This window comes from Anomaloglossus baeobatrachus, chromosome 2 (assembly GCF_048569485.1).
Source record: "Anomaloglossus baeobatrachus isolate aAnoBae1 chromosome 2, aAnoBae1.hap1, whole genome shotgun sequence".
Taxonomy (NCBI): Eukaryota; Metazoa; Chordata; class Amphibia; order Anura; family Aromobatidae; genus Anomaloglossus; species Anomaloglossus baeobatrachus.
In genome coordinates this window covers 186,328,367-186,350,289 of record NC_134354.1, presented here as the reverse complement: position 1 = coordinate 186,350,289, position 21,923 = coordinate 186,328,367, and the positions used below count along the sequence as shown (strand labels likewise).

Sequence of the window (21,923 nt, the reverse complement as noted above, 5' to 3'; positions counted from 1 at the left end):
CATATTTTAGTGACACCTGCTACTTCCTCAATTTGCATAATGTTATAGCTCATCCTCAGTATTGCGTGTTGGTCTTCAATATTGAGAAGTGTACTTTTGAACACAATGCCAGGCCACATGTTAATTTTACTGTGTGCAGGCTTCATAGCCTAAATGTGCTTCTATGGCCCACTGCATCTTTAGACTTTTTTTTACAATTGTGCACATCTGGGACGTCATTGGTCATAAGTCTGATGCGGATGAAGTCGGAAGTGGTTGGCTTGGTCATGCAAAAATTTTGCCATGTATGCTATAGAATCAAGAAGGTTGTTGATTGATGCTCATTGGAATAATTCCACAAAATAAATATTCCTAAGTAATAGACTTGCAGAAGGCCTACTTGGGAAGATGTGGATCCTTAGGGTATGTACCCACGATCAGCACCCACTGTGTATTGGACACGATGGGTCCTGAAATGCAGGGGCGGGAGTCTCCTCCACAGGAGAACGCAGGTGACCATAGCTAGTCGTGCCCATGATCAGGGTTCAAAGCGCTGCAGTCTCTCACTTGTGCTCTCCCTACAGAGGATGCTTGCAACTCCGCTGAAAAGAATTGACATGCTTGTGGCTCAGAAAGCCGCTCCACAGGTCAGTTTTCGCTGTGGGCCGTACACGCACAGTGGGCACAGGATTTCTAGAAAACCCATCCACTGTGCTTGTACTGTACATCGCAGCGTTTTGGACACAGCGAAAACACACTGCATCAAAAATGCTGCAAACACTGGTCATGAGCACGCAGCCTTAGGATTGCTTTGGATTTGGCTAGAAGTCTAAACCGAGGAGCAGAGTCTGAGGTTACCCGATTTTCATTTTTTAACAATTAACTATACATCTGGATTTTACCACAAAGAATCCCTAGGTCACAATCTCAAAGTAGTGTCTAATAGTAATAGCTGAGAAGCAAAAAATTAAAAATATGTGATAACAAAAACATGAAGTGTACAGGCTAAGGTTACGGCAGGTGGAATTTCCAGCCGGCAGATGAACAAGCTCAGGAAACAAGCCAGGTCAGTAACTATAGACAAAAGAGAAAACTTTATCACAAAACAAGAATCTAAAAGAGCTTATTGTTAAAGTAATGCGTGATGGAGAAGGGTCCCTTAAGTATTTTGGGTCATTTTGGCATTGCTTGAGAAGAACTTTGATGCATTCTAGCCCTTTAAGAGATTAGGAATCAGCATGTGCACACTAGTGCCTACACCAGTGGTCCCAGTAGGAATGCAGCAGTGGCAAGCAGAATTATTTTTATCCAATAGACCATTGAAATAGTAGGAAAATTGAGATTATTTTTGGCTAGAAAGACTTCAAACTATTCCTATGGAAAAAAATAGACATATAATTTGCTGAGATCAAAGTTAGTTACCATTACATAACTACCTGTATATGAAGAATTTGCTTACTTATGTGACAAGAATGCTGCCAAACTTCCTTCAAATGAAAAGCTTTGAATGTCCTATTGAACAGTTGCCTAGAGCTGCTATGCTTTATTAAGCAAATGCCCATTGGCAAAGCTAGTTCTGAAACATTTACCGTAACCGCGTACCACACATCAGTACGTCTTACAGTGTGTATTTCTGTATATTGTATTATTGCAATATATCGTACAAGTGATCAAATAATAACATGTTCAAGTCACCTAAAGTAAAACTTGATTATAACAGTTTTAAAAATAGAAAAGTTTAAAGTTTAATTCACCCCCTTTTCCTGAGTGAAATTAAAATGCCCACTCACCACACACAAAAAAACAAGTCCTCCCAAAGGTCCATAATTTGGAAAAATAAAAAAAAGTTATGGGCCTCAAAAAAAGGTGACATCACATGATTTTTTACAAAGTCTGAATTTTGTTTACCATTAAAATATAAACAAAACATACAAGCTAATGATAGCACCGGGGAAAAGGACTTGGGCATAAATAGTGGATCCCAGATTCAACATGAGCCAACAATGCGGAGCTGCAGGTAAAAAGGCCAACAAAATTCTGGGATGTATCAAGACATCTAGATCAAGAGAGGTAATTATTCCCCTATACTCAGCCCTGGTCAGACCCCACCTAAAATATTGTGTACAGTTCTGGGAGCCCCAATTCAAGAAAGACATCGATATATTGGAGCAAGTCCAGAGAAGTCCCTGTCGAAGGAAGCACGTTTTGAACCTCTGAAACGCGTTGAAATCATTTTGCCCTCTACAGGCTTCCATAGTCTGTCCTGAGCCCTGTGACGTCACACGCTCCTTCACACGCACGTGTCTGGGTATCCAGGGAAGCCGCCGGTCGGGGCTCCTGGATACAGACGCCAGCTCTGATTCGCATTCCTTCCACGGGGTCACCTCTCACCCCATGGAGCCCGCCAACAGAACACCGCCACACTCTGCACCCACTGTAAGGAAACAGCCTCCTATCCGTAACAAAGTTACCTACGCTACACGCTACCTCTGCAGCCCACCACGTTTATCAGATGAGTATACGCAACCACTGTCATCACATCAGTTATACCAAGTAAGTTGCTCCCCATTGCTTTGCACTTGCCATTAACCTTTAACACATCAGTTTGTGAGTGCTGCAGTACAACCTGTAGCGCTGTGCTATTAACCTTTAACACATCAGTTTGTGAGCGCTGTAGTTTTTGACACTATGAATATAATTTAGTTTGTGTTAGACTAGCCAATTAATGGAAAAAAAAATAGTGTTTAGATTATATCATTGACATTTTGAATATCTAATCTTGTTTTTTGTACTTGGTGATACTCCTAAAACTTACTCACAATATAATATTGATGTAATTAAAAACTAGCTAGATCCGTTTGCTGTCCTTTACTTGGATGATATATTTCAGAGGTTGTCTATCTAGTAAACATTTTTCATAATGGCTCTGAGCAGGTAAAAAATTAAATAAAGAAGTATTACTCACCTTACATTTTCACTTTCTCCAAATTTAATGCTACCTGGACCTCCTGCCAGTTTCTACCTTTTTCCCCAAAGGAGATGTAACTTTTTTCTGTTTCAAAGCAAACTTCAGGCCCTATATCTAGTAACCCTAACGCTAAAATAGCCCTCACTGTTGAAGGACAAGCCCTCAATATGAGGACAAGCCCTTCTGATTCCACATGCTTCCTCCAGGTAAAAGATAAAAACCCATACTAACCTCCACGGCTAGCACGGTTACAGGAGTCGCGGGGCTCATGTGATGTTGTGACGTCGTGAGAGCCCTGCGTCCAATCAGCACTGGCTTTCCTCTCACTGCCTTCAGACACTAAAGCAATCAACAGGAAGTGAGCAGTAGCCACAGCACTCACTTCCTGTTGATTAACTAATTTGTCCGAAGGTGGGGAGACAAAAGCCACAGCTGATTGGACTCGGGGCTTGCGTAACATCACAACATTACTTTAATGCCCTTAGTTGCATTACGCTGTCCTGCCCCCCTTCTGTGTGTGACGCCGGCACACTCACCATCAAGGGCACTCAGCGGTGGCTCCTCCATCCCTGGTCCCTGCTGCCACCTCCCAGGACTCCTGGAAGTACTCTTAGTGAGCATGCATACCTTTTCTTAAAGGGTCAGCGCACCCTAACCCAGAAGTGTTTTTAAGGCACAAGTATTTAAGGCACCGTCCCCTTATGGGAGGTGCCTGGGCAATGTGATATAATCCTAGAGATGCATTGCTAGTTATGCAGGTCCCTTACCTATGTATTGATGCTGTGTTATTTACACCTGACTGTTTCGTAGTCCCAGCTGCTGTTGCTACATCGTTCCATATTGTCCAAACCTGCTGTCCTGGCCGATGCTGTATCATACTATACCGGCCAAGTCTGCTATCCCGGTTGTCGATGCTGCATTGTACCCTATTGATTCAAGCCTGATGTACCATCCGCTGCTGCATCGTACCATATCTGCCAAGTCTGCTATCCTGGTCGTTGCTGCTGCATCGTACCCCATCGGCCAAGGCTGCTGTACTGGTTGCTGCTGCATTGTATCCTATCGGCCAAGCCTGCAGCAACAGATGTCCCAGCTGCAGCTGCCTCATTAAATACTGTCTGTGTCCATAACCCTGGGATCAGCTAGCGCAGCCTCTAATCTCTCTGAGTGCACCTGGTTTCCACGTGCAGTGCAAAACCACCGTCACCATCAGAAGCTCGGGTAAAAACCTGGTGTGAGCCATAGTCATGCCCCTCAGGTATTCTAAGTGCTGTGGCCTAGTGGGTCTACTCCCCGTGCGCACCCATGAGCATTACAGTTTGCCCAGTGTGTGGATCCCACTGAATTCAGTGCTGTTCTCCTTACTGTGCCGCAGCAAGAGGTCATTTGGCAAAATGAACAACAGGACCGCGTTCTGACCCATCTGCTGTCAATGGATACCAGTCTGCACACCCTGACTCAAGTATTTCCATCAGCTTTGGCACTGGCTGAAGTCCCTACTCCAGCTGCAGTTCTGGCTCTAATCCCCAGCCCTTTTTTATCATCTCCTCCATGATTTGACGGCGATCCCCAACTATGCAGGTTTTTTTGATTTATGATTCTTAAATCAGTGCTTCTTGCATTTCAAACTTTTGTCAAATCAGATTGGCTCAGACCGGGGCAAAGTGGCATTCATGATGTCACACCTGACTGGCAAGGCTTTTGCCTGGATCTACCCACTGTGGGAGAGGAGTGATCCTATCTAGAGCATGCTGATCTTCCTCAAGGCGTTCGACAAGCCAAGTCAAATCTCCTCAGCTGCATCCTTGGTCCTTAAAATTCACCAGGAGAGTCTCAACGTAGGCCAGTATGCTGTCCATTTCCTCACCTTGTGCTCCAAACTTGGCTGGAATAATGAAGCACTGGTGGCTACACTCAGGAAAGGATTGTCCGAAAGTATTAAGGATCAGCTGACTGGTCGACATGTGCCTTCTTCTCTGGACGACCTGGTATCGCTGGCTATCCACATTGACATCAGTTTCCAAGAACGATCCAGAAAGATGATCTGAGAGAAGAGGTTGTTGCACCAGGTTCATTCATTCCAGAGACCCATCAGGCTGCTACCCGCGGTCTCCGTGACTTCCCCCGAGCAAATGGGGGTAGATCAAGTGCATCTGGCAAAACTCTGCTTAGAGGTCTGTCGCACCGGAGAGGGGTGCTTCTACTATGGAGATCCTACTCACATGATTCACTTCTGTCAGAGAAAGCCAGGAAACTGCCAAGCCTTGGGTCGGTAGGAGAGGCTACGCTAGGTGAGAGCATGTCGTCTCCATCCCTGTATATATCCGTTTATGTATCTAGTGCAGATATCCTACTCACTTGATTCACTTCTGTCAGAGAAAGCCAGGAAACCATTAAGCCTTGGGTCGGTAGGAGAGGTTACTCTAGGTGAGAGCAAGTCTCTGTCACCTCATAGGCCGTATAATTGCCCTATCGACCTTCTTCCTGGTTCCATTCCTCCCTGCAGCAATATTTACCCTCTATCTCAGGCAGAGACCAAAGCCATGTCAGAATACATCAAGAAGAACCTTGTCAAAGGATTAATTTAAAAGTTTTCCTCACCAGCCAGAGTGGATTCTTCTTTGTAAATAAAAAGGATGGTTCCCTTCGGCCATGTATTGATTATAGAGGTCTCAACTAGGGATGATCAAGCTCAACTGTAAAGTTTGAGGTTAATACCAAGCACCAGATGACCGGTCCCAGACCCGAACACAAACTTTTACCTGTGTGTCTGGTTCCTGTTTGGGTTTAGTCACCTGGATTAAAAAAAAAAGAAATCAAAATGGTTAAATGGCTGTCACACTGCTTCCCACTACTTCCGCGTCCACTCATTACATCTCATGCATATTCACTGCTTTCCCCACCCACCATCTGTAACTGCATCTGTGATTGGCTGCAGTGAGACTGCCAGAGTGCTGGTGTCTCCATTGGGTGACCCAGACAGCCTCTGTGAGGGCAACCAATCTGAAAGTAAAAATTAATAAACAAAAAACTGACATAGGGTCTCTGTATATTGATACCCAGTGCAAATAAAGCATACAGCTGCAGCCCCCAGCTGTGTGCATTATCTTGGCTGTGTATCAAAATAAGAGGGACCCATGTGGCTTTTTAAAATTATTTAAATAAATAGTTTAAAAAAAAAAAAGCGTAGGGTCCCTTCCAATTTTGATACTCAGCCAAGATAAAGCTGACAGTTGGGGGCTGGTAGTCTCAGGTTAGGGAGGTCCATGATTATCCATCCCCCTCCAGCCTAAAAATAGCAGCCAAGAATTGCGACAATCCCGGCGCTTTACCCGGATCATCCGATTGCCCTGGTGCGGTAGCAATCAGGGTAATATAAGGGGTTAATGACATCTGTGATTTTTTTTAAAAATCACAACTGCCACTAAACCCTGGATTAGTAATGGGTAGGAGTCTATGAGACTCACCCATTAATAATTTTGTAAGTAAAAATAAACACAAACACACAAAAATCCTTTATTAAAAAAAAAGTTTGAGAGTGCATGCATATTAAAGAACATGACATTAAAGGTGCAGATTTGGTGCAGAAATGTGTGCACCAAATTTATGCACCAAATTTGCATCTCCTGGCAGAAACTCGAACCAAAATGGTGTCAAAACAGTGGGTTTTGTGTAGTTTTCTGCTAGGAGATGCAGATTTGGTGCTGGTATTTATACAAGAACTTCCTGCTCCAAATCTGCATCTTCTGGCAAAAAAATGCACCAAAACCGCATTGCGTTTTGATACTTTTTTTTCCCAGGAGATGCAGTAATGGTGCAGGAACTTGGTGTATAAATTCCAGCTCCAAATCTGTATCTCTTGACAAATAAAATATCGTTTTTTGCTAGGAGATAACAGATTTAGAGCAGAAATGTCTGCATCATATTTCTGCACCAAATTTGTACCTCCTGGCAAAGAACTACACTGAAACAAAATCTGCATTTTCTGCCAAAAAACGCATCTAAAAACCTCATCGCATTTTGATACGTTTTTTTGCCAAGACATGCAGTATTGGTCCAAGAATTTGATGTATAAACTCCAGCACCAAATCTGCATCTTTTTAGCAAAAAAAAAAAAAATGAGGTTTTCTTCCAGGAGATGCTGGTCTCATTGAGTTCATCTGTTGTGAGTTTGCCTACAGTCACAGGTGGAGTACCATGGCAACCTACAGCTGTGATTGCAGATAAACTCAGTAATGTCACAGCTCACATCTGTGACTCATTCAGTCTCTGCCTGAAGCTGCAGCAAGTGGTCATGTTCTCTTATGTGCCCACACGCCGCAACTTCAGTATGTATGTTTAACAGAACTTCTATGACCATGAAGGGACTCAAACCCTCAATCTTCTGATCTGAAGTTAGACACCTTATCCATTAGGCCACACGATCTTCTTAAATTATGTGTAACAGAACTTCTACGACCATAAAGGGACTCGAACCCTCAATCTTCTGATCCGAAGTCAGACACCTTATCCATTAGGCCACACAGTCCTCAGATCTGAAGTCAGACACATTATCCATTAGGCTATGTGGTCCTCGTGGACAAGGCATTTGACTTTGGATCAGAAGATTGAGGGTTCAAGTCCCTTAGTGGTTGTAGAAGTTCTGTTACACATGACTTCAATATGTAGCAGAACTGGGATATCGTGGTGTAGATTACCTGACCTGGGTGTTTTGGGGGGTGAAAAAAATTGGAGAAATGGTGTTTTTTTTAATTATTGTATTTTTATGTGTTTGTATTTATTTCTTTTTACTTACAGGATTAGCAATGTGGGGATCTCATAGACCCTTGCCCATTACTAATCCAGGGTTTAGTGGCAGTTATGATTTTTAACAAATCACAGCTGTCATTAACCCTTTATAATACCCTGACTGCCACCACACCAGGGTAATCGAGTTGAGCCAAGTAAAGTGCCAGAATTGTCGCATCTAATGGATGTGACAATTCTGGGCTGCTGTGGGCTGCTCTTTTTAGGCTGGGGGGGCCCAATAAGCATGGGACTTCCCAGCCTGAGAGTACCTGCCCCCAGCTGTCGCCTTTATCTTGGCTGAGTATCAAAATTGGGGGGACCGCATGCTTTTTTTTCTTTTTAAATATTTAAATAATTTTAAAAATGACAAACGGGGTGTTACGGGGGCTGTCTGATAGTAGATAACCATAGGCTATCAGGCAGTCAGGGTCCACTGTGCAGGAAACTTGCAGAATCGTCTGTATGCTAAATGCGAGAAGTGCCTCCTTGAGCAGTCTTCCCTGCTTTACCTAGGCTACATAATCTCAGACACTAGTTTGAGGATGGATTCAGACAAGGTGTCAGCGGTGTTGAAGTGGCCCTGTTCTGATGCATTAAAGGCATTTCAGTGGTTCCATGGCTTCCCCATCTTATTACAGCCAGTTCATCCCGCAATTTTCATCACGGAATATTCCCATCTCACCCTCAAGCAAGCTTTCTCTTCAGCTCCGGCGCTGCATAGACCAGAGATTAATCTGCAGTTCCTTCTGGAAGAGGATGCTTCATCCTCCGGGGCTAGTACAATTCTCACAAATAAGTCTGCTGCTGACAAGGTGGTAACCTGCGATTTCTTTTTTAGGTCCTTCTCTGCTTCTGAGTGGAAGTACTCAATTGGTGATCGAGAACTGTTGGTGATCAAGATTGCTCTGGAAGAATGGTGATACCTTTTGAAGGGGGTGGTGCATCAAGTCATTATCTACACTGACCACAAAAATTTGGCTTACTTTCAGTCGGCTCAGGGGCTGAATCCACACCAAGTCCAATGGTTGCTGTTCTTTTCCTGCTTTTAGTTTGTTCTACATTTCCATCTGGCCAAGAAGATCGTCAAGGCAGATGCACTTTCCAGGTCCTTTCTGTCAGCTAATCAAGAGAAAGAGCCCCAACATATTATTGAGCCCTAAGATGCTCCGGGTGGCTCCAGTAAACGTATCACAGATTCTACCTGGTAAGGTGTTTGGTGCTGTGGTGGATAAGGTGGCATGTGTTGCAATGGGGTCATTCCTCTAAGCTGGATGGTCACGCTGGACAAAAGAAGACGACTCTGCTGATCTTACGGCATTATTGGTGGCCAATGCTGTGGAAAGATGTTGTGGAATTATTCTTTGCCTGTCTCTCGTAATATAACATCTAAGAAGCTTACCGCTGGGCAACTACTCCCATTACCCATGCCATCCACTCCTTTGCAGCACATTTCAAAAGACTTCATCAGTGACTTACCGAGGTCCTCTGGTAGTCCCATCATCTGAATAGTAATGGACAAGTTTTTCAAGATGGCCCATTTCACTCTGCTGTGTGGTTTGCCCTTTGCACCAATGCTTGCTGAGCACTTCATCCAGCACATCTTTTGACTGTAGGGTGTACCACTCTATATTGTAAAAAGAATTCTCAAATTCAGGCACTTCATATTGACATATCAGGCAATTCATATTGACAAGTGACATGCACTACTCAAAATACAACATAAATACAAGAGAACCAGAGTATAATGTGCAACTGTAACAGTTTATTGACACAAATTTTGAATTAGATCACAAACAGAGAAAGCATTAAAAGCACCGTGTATTAAGAACAGGCATGAATATGGGGATATAGTGATTCATAGTTTGCAGGTAAGTATACGAAACCGATAGATATATACATGTACACAATGAGAGAATTCTAAGAGGATAAAGAGGATTCAGCAGAGGAAGGGGAAGGAACATAGTACAAAGTGAGAATATGAATAACCCCCTCTCTTCCTAATCCTTACCTCCTTACATAGAATAGAAGTAACAAATATGAATAGCGAGCAGGTTGACTATTTTAGAACAACCTCCATAATAATGTGGTACAAATTAATGCATACCGAGTATTAAAGGTATTGAAAATCAATATGCAATAGTCCCTCAAAGTGCAAAGAATATAATAAATCATAGAGGTAGACAACACATTACCTAAAGTGCTGTGTGCAAAGGAGTATATAGGGTAAGTCCCGCACAGTGAAAATTTCCCCATCAAAGGACCTAAGGACCCCCAAAGCATGTTTTGCTAAAGTATTTTTGCTTCCTCAGGGAGAAACATCCTAATGATGCATGGACATGGGCAGGTATAAATAGCCCCTCCTTTTAGTTAATGGCCGGCAGGTGTTAAACGTTATCGTATGTATGCATCGCCATGTGAGAAAGTGACTTCCAGGTTGAAAGGAGTGATCAATGTGCAAAGACTTTCGGTCCACTGACAGGCAGGAGGGCGCTTGCGCAGCCCTGGGGACGTGTCACCTGGGTAGCCGTGAACGCGCCCCCCCACCAGGCCAAGGAAGGGGGGACGCATGCGTGGCGACGCGTCACCCCAGCAACTGCAAACGCACCCCACCATCAGAGGGACATCGGGCCAGAGGGCGCACACGCGGCCGCAGGGACGCATCACCCAGCAACCGCGCATGCTCCCCGGCTTAACGGACCGCCGGCAATCAGTGGGAGGAAGCAAAGCAGCGATGCAGACACACAACAAGGTATAAATGATATGAGCAAAGTGCTACAGTCATATGAAAACGTTTGGGCACCCCTATTAATGTTAACCTTTTTTCTTTATAACAATTTGGGTTTTTGAAACAGCTATTTCTGTTTCATATATCTAATAACTGATGGACTGAGTAATATTTCTGGATTGAAATGAGGTTTATTGTACTAACAGAAAATGTGCAATCCGCATTTAAACAAAATTTCAAAAGTATGGGCACCCTAATCAATTTCTTGATTTGAACACTCCTAACTACTTTTTACTGACTTACTAAACCACTAAATTGTTTTTGTAACCTCATTGAGCTTTGAACTTCATAGGCAGGTGTATTCAATCATGAGAAAAGTATTTAAGGTGGCCACTTGCATGTTGTTCTCCTATTTGAATCTCCTATAAAGAGTGGCATCATGGGCTCCTCAAAACAACTCTCAAATGATCTGAAAACAAAGATTATTCAACATAGTTGTTCAGGGGAAGGATACAAAAAGTTGTCTCAGAGATTTAAATTGTCAGTTTCCACTGTGAGGAACATAGTAAGGAAATGGAAGAACACAGGTACAGTTCTTGTTAAGCCCAGAAGTGGCAGGCCAAGAAAAATATCAGAAAGGCAGAGAAGAAGAATGGTGAGAACAGTCAAGGACAATCCACAGACCACCTCCAAAGACCTGCAGCTTCATCTTGCTGCAGATGGTGTCAATGTGCATCGGTCAACAATACAGCACACGTTGCACAAGTAGAAGTTGTATGGGAGAGTGATGCGAAAGAAGCCGTTTCTGCAAGCACGCCACAAACAGAGTCGCCTGAGGTATGCAAAAGCACATTTGAGCAAGCCCGTTACCTTTTGGAAGAAGGTCCTGTGGACTGATAAAACAAAGATTGAGTTGTTTGGTCATACAAAAAGGCGTTATGCATTGAGGCAAAAAAACACGGCATTCCAAGAAAAGCACTTGCTACCCACAGTAAAATTTGGTGGAGGTTCCATCATGCTTTGGGGCTTTGTGGCCAATGCCGGCACCGGGAATCTTGTTAAAGTTGAGGGTCGCATGGATTCAACTCAGTATCAGCAGATTCTTGACAATAATGTGCAAGAATCAGTGACGAAGTTGAAGTTACGCAGGGGATGGATATTTCAGCAAGACAATGATCCAAAACACTGCTCCAAATCTACTCAGGCATTCATGCAGAGGAACAATTGCAATGTTCTGGAATGGCCATCCCAGTCCCCAGATCTGAATATCATTGAACATCTGTGGGATGATTTGAAGCGTGCTGTCCATGCTCGGCGACCATCAAACTTAACTGAACTCGAATTGTTTTGTAAACAGGTATGGTCAAATATACCTTCATCCAGGATCCAGGAACTCATTAAAAGCTACAGGAAGTGACTAGAGGCTGTTATTTTTGCAAAAGGAGGATCTACAAAATATTAATGTCACTTTTATGTTGAGGTGCCCATACTTTTGCACCGGTCAAATTTTGTTTAAATGCGGATTGCACATTTTCTGTTAGTACAAAAAACCTCATTTCAATCCAGAAATATTACTCAGTCCATCAGTTATTAGATATATGAAACTGAAATAGCTGTTGCAAAAACCCAAATTGTTATAAAGAAAAAAGGTTAACATTAATAGGGGTGCCCAAATTTTTTCATATGACTGTATAAGTAGGAAAGGAGAAAATATTAACAACATGGGAAAATGTTGAACCTGAATATTCCAAAGAGGGGAACACATATGGAAAAAGTTCAATACACATGTATGCCAGTATTTAAAACATCAAAGTGGGCAAAACACAATAAATACGAGATATATGTTATTAAAAATGAATGATAGGTATAACATGAAGATGATTTGCAATGAAGTCCAAATGAGAGTAGAAGTCCTCCATGCAAAGAGTATTAAATAACTCAGCAAATCCATATACTGTATATATAATCTAGTAAGGAATAAATATAATAATATTAATAATAAAGGCCGGCCAGAAAGCAACACTAAACTCAAGGATACAGTGTATCTCATGCACAAAAATAATAATAAAATATCAGAAACAAAATTGGAAAAATAAATAAAATACGATAAAATAAAAAAAAAACAAAAAACACAAAGACACAAAATCGTGCCCTAATCACAGGAAGAAACAAAACTGATAGTTTCGTTCAAACCATTAGGGACCAGGGTGTTCAGGGTGGTGATCCATCGAGCCTCTGATTGTGCTAGGCTTTTCTTAAGATCACCACCTCTTTTACAGGAGCAGGCCAGTACCCAAACAGGTGTGTTTCCATAATCTGTACTTCCCAGGTCTACTAAGTTTCCCCCCTTGTCTATATGTCCTGCTATCAAGGTGTTTACCAAACTTGTAACTAATGAATTTAAAAAAATTCCTACTAAAAAACAATATGATAATCTAACTCATAAGCAGAGACAGGCCCTGAGTGAATTACGTAATCTCAGGGACGTAGATATTAAACCTGCAGACAAGGGAAACTTGTGATCTGGGTGTGGGGCCCCGAGGTTCGGTGTCGGTGCAGCGGTGCATTACCTTCAGGGACTCCACGCGGCTGGATCTTGTCACAGGTAGGAAATCCTCTATTTTGATTGTCGTGACGCCACTCTCAGAATTGCGGTCAGTGGAGACCGCCACTGCAGGTTAGGGGTGCCTGGGGTTGATAGTAGGTGCAGTCAGTTGTAATAGCCTCCTGAGAGTGAGGCATGCCCCAGGGTCCCGTGTAGGTGTGTGGAACTACAAGCCGCAAAATGACTCACACGCACAAGCAGGATGTCTTTCAGGGATTTTACTCACTGATGGTGGCAGGGTGAGTAACCCGGGCGTAGCTGGGATGAACCAGGCTGGAACCAGGTGTCCTTCAGGCTGACTTATGAGGGTGGCTACCAACTCGCCTTCCTTAGCCCGTTGTGTTTTGGGGTAACCCCTGCTTGAAGCCCTGCTGGGGTCGCCCAGGGAAGTTGCTGGTGCCTCTCTCCCCTTCGTTTTGGCCCGTTTGCTTGTAGCCTGGACCAGATCACTCCGGCTGCTTGCCTCCTGTGAGCTATGGGCCCTAACTTTGGCTACGTGGCTGCGGACTCTGTGGTGTTGTCTTGGGGGTGTAAAGTGCCCCCTCATGCAGGTTTGGCAAAGGAAAGGTGAATCTATCCCTGCACTGGGACCTGCTACCCGTTTGGGCCTGGTATCTCCCTGACAGTCTCCTTACTTTCCACTCCGTTGCTCTCTCTTTAGCTGTGTGTGGATTTCGGGCAGCACTCCCAGGTGACCGTTCTCCCCCGTCGGTAGTCACTGCGCGTACGTTGTCAGAATTGTGTAGAGCTACAGGGTCTGCTTCTGCCCTCCCTGAACTTCACCACTCAACTGTCCTCGGCTCACTCTTCCCTCCTCTCCTGTTCTTGCCTACGTCACCTAGCAACCAGGCTCTCTATCACACCCCTCGAGTGGAGATGGAGGCTTCGCCCCCTCCTGGGATCCCCAGGGGTCCTCTCAAAGGTAAATGTGTGAGACCTGATCACTATGCGCCTGTGTAGTCACACCTCGGTCAGCCTTCTGGATCACCTGTTTTGTACTGTCCCCAGCATGGGTGCAGTACTCAGTGGTGCCTGACCAGGTCAGGGGCGCCACATGGGCAGTGGACAAATATGAAAAAGAAGCCATGAGACAACTGTAAGATAAATATACCCACCTCAGATTATCTCATAATCCTTTGCGGTCTTTTTCTCAGGAGTTGTCACGGATCCTGGCGGCGGAGCTTGATCGAGTTATTATTACTAAGAAAATGTGGGAGGAGCTAAGTCACCCGAAACACCTACTTTTTACCTATTACCTAAGATCCATAAAAATGCTGTCAAATCCCCCGGCATAGAAGGCTTATGCGATCCTTTATGTAAATTTATTGATTACCATCTGAAACCCATAATGGAAAGCTGCCCCCCTATGTCAAGGACACGACGGACGTCCTGAATTGGATTGATGGCATCTTTATGGATGACGATATGCTTATCATCACTGCTGACGTGGAGAGCCTATATATGTCTCCCACACAGATGGTCTGGAGGTCGTCTGCTTTTTCCTCGGGATGGGGGGTCTGGATGGCGAACGTAATAGTCTCATTCTAGAACTACTCCGTTTTGCCCTCAGCCATAATCTTTTTATTTTCAAAGATCAGTTTTATCTGCAGCATCACGGCACTGCCATGGGGGCGGCCTGTGCTCCTGCGTATGCCAAATTCTTCCTTGGTTTTTGGGAGAGGTTGGTATTCGGCGATGGGGGCATTTTGGCTAGCTCCCATGTGCAGTGTTGGCTCAGATACATTGATGATATTCTTATTTTTTGCCAGGTTACAGCGGAGCAGCTGGATGAGTTTATGGGCCAATTGAATACAAATAATTTCAATATAAAATTAACCTATAAGCACAGCAGCAGGTGCATTGACTTTCTATACATCAACATTGAAGTTGACTCTAATCATGTGGTACAGACTAATGTACATCGTAAATCAACATCTGTCAATGCCCTGCTGCATGCTTCATCTGCCCATACTCCAGCAACTATATGCACCATATCGATCGACAAGTTCCTGAGGACTAGGCCGATTTGTTCCTCCGATCTTAATACAATACAATACAAGTGAATATATCTGCAATGAAAGTGACACAGACCAGGCAAACAATGTTTGTATTTTTGATGTGTGATTCTTTGTCTACCTTCCCAACACCTTTCCTTTCTCCTCATTTAGGTTGGTGGGTGCTTATTCCTGTTTCATTTATTACACAGGTCTGCAAGAGTGAAGTTGCTTGAACAGTAAAAGGTGACTTTTATATAGTTTCGATCGCTAAACTCAGTAAGAATATAGAAAAATTCCATTTCATACAGTTTTTTCCACACACACTGACTCTATAGGCTTTTTTTGCACCATACTTTTACCCCTTTGTGTGACATTTGGTGGATGATTTTGGTGTAATTTGATGGGTTAGAAATTAATGGACGTTTAAAGGATTGTGACAAAGACTTTCATGCTAGTCACAACATGGCACAGTTTTTTTCACAGCTCGAATGAAATGATTTAGTCAGGGACTTGGACCTTCTCAAACATTCTGCAGAACTTTTAGGCTCTAGACTAAAAGAATCTGCTAGTTCCGCATACCTGTTTTTTATGGTACAGAAACATAGAAAAGGAATTCCTTCCATACTTTTCTGAAGACGGTGCTCAAGTGTTACTGCAGTGATGGTCCTGGGCTGATGGAAAAATGTAACATTGAGTACAATGTGAGTAACTGGAGACTTTTCATTAATACAAAAAAAGTCTGTCAGCTGTGTTACTGCACAATGGCAGCAAGTTGTCACACAATGTTTGGCTTTAAACTCGCCGAATGTCACGGCAGTATCTGACGTTGTTCACATTGACATTCTTCCCTACACCTCCTGTGGTGATTTTGGGTTGCACAGACAGGCTCGGGCATCAAGCAGCTTTGTTCTCATTAGTGATCAGGCTTGTAGGAGTTAATTTCTGCTAGCCTGCTGGTTACCTCTTTGTTTACATGTGGTGGCAGACCTATCACAGTCACAACCCGCCTTTTTAAGACTGAGGAGCCTGTTTTCCCATGCCGAATATAGCTTTAGCTACACTGGTCCCTGTGCTGTTGTATCCCAGTCCTGCTGGTGATTGTATTGCTTTGTAAGTGGAGTTGTTGTGGAGTTCTCCAGTTGTCTCATTGTTTTCCTACCAATTCTTATTTTAATAATAATATTAATAATATTTATTCATTTATATAGCGCTGTTAATTCCACAGTGCTTTACATACATTGGCAACACTGTCCCCATTGGGGCGCACAATCTAAATTCCCTATCAGTATGTTTTTGGAGTTTGGGAGGAAACCGGAGTACCTGGAGGAAACCCACACAAACATGGGGAGAACATACAAACTCCTTATAATAGAGGTAGAAAAAATGGATCCAGCATCCAGTTCCAGTGGTAATATAAAACGAATTATTTATTGTAGAAGGTTTAAAAACATCTTTCCATAGAAATATAAAATCGCCTTATGGCATGTCAGTAGAAGGTACGCGTTTTGGAAGGTTACCTCCTAATTCTGAGACAGAGCCATACAAATGAAAAGCCATTAAAAAGGAAAAAGGGGAGGGACCAGAGGAAATGACGAAATTTCAAACAAACTCGACTGAACTAAGGCAGTATGCAAGGTACAATTCACAAAACATTAGAAATTTCGTTTCTTACATTTAACCCATTTGGCACCCTGCTATTAAGCATAATGATCCATTTTGATTCGCTGCGGCGTAACATTTTAATTAAATCTCCGCCACGTTTAGGTAACACTACCTTTTATGCTGCATTCACCCTGAAAGATGTCAAATTACTTGCATGTTCATTTAAAAAATGTTTGGACGCGGCCGATAAACATCGGGTGGTAGTGTGGTTTACGTCATACACGTGTTCTGAGATGCGACGCCGTAATGCACGGGAAGTATTCCCGACATACTGAACTTGGCATATTGTACAGGTGATGACGTAAACTACCACAGCGGTACTGCAATTTATTAATGACTTGATAGGGAATTCTTGTTTGCTGACACAAGATATAGACTTAGTAGTATTATACATGAATTTACATAATCCACAGTTTTTCTGGGCACCTTTGTATGAGCCTAACGTTGGTAACCAGTTCAGTGGGTTATGACATTGATTTTTATTCCGTGTAGTATGGTCGCTAGGTGAAATACGATGTGCAATAGTGGCGTTTTGTTTAGAAACAAATTTTACACCATTAGCCAGAATATGTTTTAGACTATTATCCACTTGTAAGATGGGCAAATATTTTTTAATTATATCGATAACATGATAATAATCGCTGCTGAAATTGGTAGAAAAAACTACCGAGGGAGAAGCTTGTGCAGACACAGGGGGCAAGGATTTATTAGCTAGGTATTGTAGTCTATTCTTTTCTTCAGATTTTTGTTTCGCCTGATCGATCACTTTTGAGGAGTAACCTCTGTTTTTTAACCTGTCTTTGATGATGTCACATTGTTTTTGGTAGGTGATTTCAGATGTACAAGTACGCCTAGCTCTGACAAATTCACCATCCGGGATATTGTTAATAACATGGCGTGGGTGACAGATCGTAGCAAACAATAAGGAATTACTTGCAGTTGTCTTAATATATAAATTTTATATTTATATAAATATCACAATCCACGCCATTAGTAAGTAGATTAGCTGTTAAGTGAATATCAAGAAAGGGAATTGAGAGCGGATCGAATTGGTAAGTAAAGAAAATGTTGCAAGGATTATTGTTCATATAACATATAAATTTCTCCATGTCCTCCAATCCTCCATCCCAAACAATTATGACATCATCAATATACCTAAGAAAAATATTGATGTTGGGCACAAAGGGATTATTTTTCGAAAAAATTTACTCCTCCTCCCACCAACCCTTAAAGACATTGGCGAAAGAAGGAGAAACTTTGGCGCCCATCGAGCAGCCCTGTGTCTGCATAAAGAATTCATCCAAAAAAGTAAAAAAAAATATTTTTCAAGAGAAAAATCACAACCTCAATGATAAAGGTCTGTAAGTTGGTTGAATAATTGCTATATTTCTGCAAATAATTTGTCAATGCCAGAATTGCCAGATCGTGGGGGATAGATGTATATAGATTTTGTATATCGCACGTTAACCATCGGTATGTGTTCTTCCATGTTACATTGCTGATGATATTAAGTGCATGCTTGTTTGTAACTCGGGGACATTTTTGCAAGTGTGTTCAGCCGGATGTCTAGCCACTCTGAGAGATTCTCAGTTATTGACCCTACCCCAGAAATTATAGATCTAAAAGGGGGTGGGAAAATATTCTTATGAATTTTTGGTAGGGCATGTAGTAAAGGCACCCTGGGATAAACCAGATTGAAAAATTCAATTTGTTTCTGGTTTAAAATACCTAATTCTAGGCCCCTGTTTAAAAGATATTGTAATTCAGATCTGACATAATTAGTGGGGTCCTGCTGTATTTTTTTTATATATTGAGCTATCACTAAGCATGCCTTTCACTTCCCTCTCGTATAAACCCACATCCAAAACTGTTACAGACCCCCCCCTTATCTGAATTTTTAACCACAATGTAATCATTATCCATCAAAAATTTTAGTGCCTCTTTCTGTGGACCTGTAAGATTGGGATGCGTTTTATTCTCTGAGTTACTTAATTTCATGAGATCTTCCTCTACTAGGTATTGAAAATCCTCCATAATAGGGACCTTAGATTGTTCTGGGTAAAAATCAGGGTTAGGAACCCTAGATGGAAAATTTTTGTCAACCAGATAGGGTATTTTAGAATCAGATTCTGAAAGATCTCTAAGAAATTGTGAAGATATTTGCTCTCTAAATGAATTGGGCATAAATTCTTGTGTTTTCAAAATTAGATCAGTAGAACTATCTGTCCCATTATCATCGTCATCATGCTGGAAAAAATGTCTTTTTAATGTTAATCGCCTCATGAAATTATTAACATCGATGATTGTATCAAACAAATTCATTCTTGTTGTAGGAACAAAATTAAGTAATTTAGTAAGTAGTTGTATTTGTTCTTTGGAAAGGAGACTGGCGGATAAGTTTATCACCGTAAAGTCATTAGTACAGATTAATGATTCTTGTTCCTTGAGGATCTTCTGAACTCTCTTACTACTGGAATGTTTTCTTCCAGATTTTCTCTGGCGTTTTTTGAAGCGTCTTTTGAGCGGTTATAATAATCTCCAGGTGGGGATTTTGCAGAGCTGGTAGTAGGAATTCTTACCGTATCTGATAGATCCGTCTTCAAGTCAGATGAATCAAATTCAGTGGAGGAGAAGCTCACTTTATTTTCTTTCCTTTTGAGGATGGAAGGATTTTTATATTGTTGTTGTTGTATCCTTCTCCTGCGATACTGCTGCCAATTGTATATGCGATTATTTTCATAATCCATTATGTCTCTTTTATATAGTGCCTACAAGTAGTATTCAACCCCCTGCAGATTTAGCAGGTTTACACATTCGGAATTAACTTGGCATTGTGACATTTGGACTGTAGATCAGCCTGGAAGTGTGAAATGCACTGCAGCAAAAAAGAATGTTATTTCTTTTTTTATTTTTTTTTTAAATTGTGAAAAGTTTATTCAGAGGGTCATTTATTATTCAACCCCTCAAACCACAAGAATTCTGTTTGGTTCCCCTAAAGTATTAAGAAGTATTTCAGGCACAAAGAACAATGAGCTTCACATGTTTGGATCAATTATCTCTTTTTCCAGCCTTTTCTGACTAATTAAGACCCTCCCCAAACTTGTGAACAGCACTCATACTTGGTCAACATGGGAAAGACAAAGGAGCATTCCAAGGCCATCAGAGACAAGATCGTGGAGGGTCACAAGGCTGGCAAGGGGTACAAAACCCTTTCCAAGGAGTTGGGCCTACCTGTCTCCACTGTTGGGAGCATCATCCAGAAGTGGAAGGCTTATGGAACTACTGTTAGCCTTCCACGGCCTGGACAGCCTTTGAAAGTTTCCACCCGTGCCGAGGCCAGGCTTGTCCGAAGAGTAAAGGCTAACCCAAGGACAACAAGGAACGAGCTCTGGGAAGATCTCATGGCAGTGTGGACATTGGTTTCAGTCAATACCATAAGTAACGTACTCCACCGCAATGGTCTCCGTTCCAGACGAGCCCGTAAGGTACCTTTACTTTCAAAGCGTCATGTCAAGGCTCGTCTACAGTTTGCTCATGATCAATTGGAGGACTCTGAGACAGACTGGTTCAAGGTTCTCTGGTCTGATGAGACCAAGATCGAGATCTTTGGTGCCAACCACACACGTGACATTTGGAGACTGGATGGCACTGCATACGACCCCAAGAATACCAACCCTACAGTCAATCATGGTGGTGGCAGCATCATGCTGTGGGGCTGTTTCTCAGCCAAGGGGCCTGGCCATCTGGTCCGCATCAATGGGAAGATGGATAGCATGGCCTACCTGGAGATTTTGGCCAAGAACCTCTGCTCCTCCATCAAGGATCTTAAGATGGGTCGTCATTTCATCTTCCAACAAGACAACGACCCAAAGCACACAGCCAAGAAAACCAAGGCCTGGTTCAAGAGTGAAAAAATCAAGGTGTTGCAGTGGCCTAGTCAGTCTCCTGACCTTAACCCAATTGAAAACTTGTGGAAGGAGCTCAAGATTAAAGTCCACATGAGACACCCAAAGAACCTAGATAACTTGGAGAAGATCTGCATGGAGGAGTGGGCCAAGATAACTCCAGAGACCTGTGCCGGCCTGATCAGGTCTTATAAAAGACAATTATTAGCTGTAATTGCAAACAAGGGTTATTCCACAAAATATTAAACCTAGGGGTTGAATAATAATTGGCCCACACTTTTATGTTGAAAATTTATTAAAATTTAACTGAGCAACATAACTTGTTGGTTTGTAAGATTTATGCATCTGTTAATAAATCCTGCTCTTGTTTGAAGTTTGCAGGCTCTAACTTATTTGCATCTTATCAAACCTGCTAAATCTGCAGGGGGTTGAATACTACTTTTAGGCACTGTATTTGTTCTCCTTTGTGGCAGTTATACCGTCCTCCAATTTATTCAGATTGAGGATAATGTTGTCCTTTATAGTTTTTAGGATACTCATGTCACTAAATTTGGAAATATCCTCCTCAATTTTTTTGATATTTTCATCCAGCTTGATAATTTTTTCAGCCTCTTTTTCTACGATCAATGTAATTAATTTTATTGAACACTCAGAAAGGATATTATCCCACTTAGTGGTAAATTCTTGATCGTAATCAGACGTCGGGCATTTCTTAATTCTGAAACCTCTGGGGATCATGTTAGCATTGAGGTAGGCTTGCAGTGTTTTTTGATCCCACCACACCCTCAGTCTTGCAGACATAAGCTTCTTCAGCTCCCACATAATGGTTTTAAGATCCATTAAGTGGTGGAAATTCCTTTCCTGATCCAGCAACACGTCCGAGATAGATGTGAATTAAAAATTCATTTTATTGAAAAATTGTTAAAACACCAATCATCAGAATGACATCCAAAAAATGTTTTCTTTAAAAAGAAAGCGTCTTACGCGTTTCTGGCCATTGTGGCCCTTAGTCATAGACATATGTTATCCAAATGAAACACATAATATATAGAAAAAAAAACAAAAAAACAAAAACCTCTTCACTTCCCAGAATGCTACATCCGGTCAAACATACACAGGTTAACCCAATTATGTCAGTAAGGCAGCAGCCTAATACATTGCAAAAAAGAGATCTTCCTGAATCAATTTAACCCTTTGGGATGTGCCAAATGTAATTCATTAAATTCCATAAGATCCCATACAGGAAAAATGTATATCCATTAATCTACATGGATTGACACTTTTCAAAGAAATG

General features: G+C 42.2%; 1 non-coding gene across 1 annotated transcript; it reads right to left on the bottom strand.

Moving 5' to 3' along the window:
- Window positions 1-7,402: 7,402 nt before the first annotated feature.
- On the bottom strand, window positions 7,403-7,475 carry TRNAR-UCG (transfer RNA arginine (anticodon UCG)). Its single transcript has one exon. It is a non-coding gene; the product is annotated as a tRNA-Arg (tRNA).
- Between the last annotated feature and the right edge of the window lie 14,448 nt (window positions 7,476-21,923).